Source organism: Penaeus monodon, chromosome 18 (assembly GCF_015228065.2).
Source record: "Penaeus monodon isolate SGIC_2016 chromosome 18, NSTDA_Pmon_1, whole genome shotgun sequence".
NCBI classification, from domain to species: Eukaryota; Metazoa; Arthropoda; class Malacostraca; order Decapoda; family Penaeidae; genus Penaeus; species Penaeus monodon.
Window position 1 is genome coordinate 34977065 of NC_051403.1, and position 2500 is coordinate 34979564.

Below are 2500 nucleotides of genomic sequence, written 5' to 3' on the forward strand. Positions count from 1 at the left end.
TTTAAACCATATATTCATAAAACCCTATATACATATAAAAATATATAAAAACATATAATATAAATATAAAACTTTAAAATATAAACAAAATATATCTATAAAATTTATATATAATTATATGATAATATTATTATAAATGTATAAATTTAAAATTTAGTAATAAGTTATATATGTATTACTATATATATTTTTATGTATAAAATTATATAGGTATATAATATGTATAAGGTATTATATATGAAATAGTAATATATGTTATATATGTATATATATGTATATGAATATTTAATATGTGTATATATTTATATATATGTATTTTTAATATAGTTTTTGTATATTTTTAATGGTCATATATACAATAATACACTATATACATTAATACACAATGTGATATAAAATATATACATTTTACATAAGATATATACTGTATATCCTACGATATACGATTTAACGTGTTTTCCCCTACGTAATACGTATATACTGTTTACCTACGTTTAATATATATACGTGTATATACCCGTATATACGTTAAAACCTATTAAACAATATCTTTATATACCTATGTATTACTATTATATGTTTTACCTCGAATATACGTATATATTGTATATCCCAGTATATACGTATATCTGTAAACCCTGTATATACTATATATAGTTTAATACCTCTTTTAAACGCATATATACTGATAACCCTACGTAATACGCATAATCGTGTTATACCTATATATACCATATATATATAACCTACGTATATCCCAAATACGTGTATATCCTAGTATATACGCTAAACGTGTAATACCTACTATATACGCTATATACTGTATATACCTACTTTATAGCATATATAGTGTAATACCTACGTATATAGTATAAAAACGTGTATATCCTATATATACTATTATACGTTATATCCCTACGTATTACGATATATACGTGTATATACGTGTATTCCCTACGTATAACTATATATACTGATAACCTATTATACTATATATGGGGTTTATATCCCTACTAATACGTATATATACGTTAAAAACCTATGTTATACGTATATATCTTTTTATATACCTACGTTTACGTGTTATCCCTACGTAATACGTATATAACTGTATTACCTACGATATCGATATATTGTTATAAAATTACTAATTAAAATTTAGTGGTATCCCTAGTATATAGTATATATATTTTTTAAACCTACGTATATACTGTATAACCTATTTTATATGTAATATACGTGTTATACGTGTATATCCCTACATATATACGTTTATATACGGTATTCCCTACGAAAATTACGTTTATATACGTGTATATACCTACGTATATACGTATATATACGTGTATATACCTACGTATACGTATTAAAAATTATTACCAAATTATAGTTTTAACTGTATATACCTACGTATTAACATTTTATCATTAATACCTACATTTACGTATTATAACGTAAAAACCTACGTATTACTTTAATATACTTATATACTACGTATATAACGTATATAAAACAGTATATCCCTACGTATATATACTTATATACACGTTATCCTACATAATATAAATTATACCATATACCTGATATACGTATTATACACGAAATTACCTACGTGTATATATACGTATATATACCGAAAATTACCTCTGTATATATACTATATATACACTATATCCTCTATATTATATATAAATTTAACCTATTATATTCTTATATATACAGTTATACCTACGTAAAATTACGTAATATACACGTATATCCCTACGTATATATCGTTATTACGTTTATACGTTATATCTTATATACATTTATTACCTCGTATATAAGTATTTACCGTTATACCTACCATTATACTATATATACCGTATAACCTACGATATATACGTTTTCCTACGTTTTAAAAACGTTATATACAATTAACCTCGTATATATACTAATATCTATTATCACGTATATACCTACGTATATATACTTATATATACAGTTATACCTACGTTATTATTATATATACATTATATACCAGTATATATACGTATAAAAACTTATTACACTTATTCCCTAGTATAAAACGTATTTGTATATATAACGTATTCCCCCTACGTTATATCGAAATTTTAAAAGTATATCCCTACTTTAATAACACGTTTTTAACCTGTAATATAGAAATAAACTGTATATCCCTACGTTATATACTAATAAACACTATATACCTATGTATATATACTATTATACTTTAAATACCTACAAGATATACTATATATAATATAATAATACACATATAATAAAATTACATTTAACTAACTAAAAGTTACATAAAATATCCTAATTATTACGTATTACATATATATCCCTATCATAATATGATATACGTTTATACAATATATCCTACATAATATACGTATATAAATAATATACCTACATATATTATACTAAATAATATATACATACTATATACGTAATAACATATACTACCACATTTTATATACTATATATAAAATTA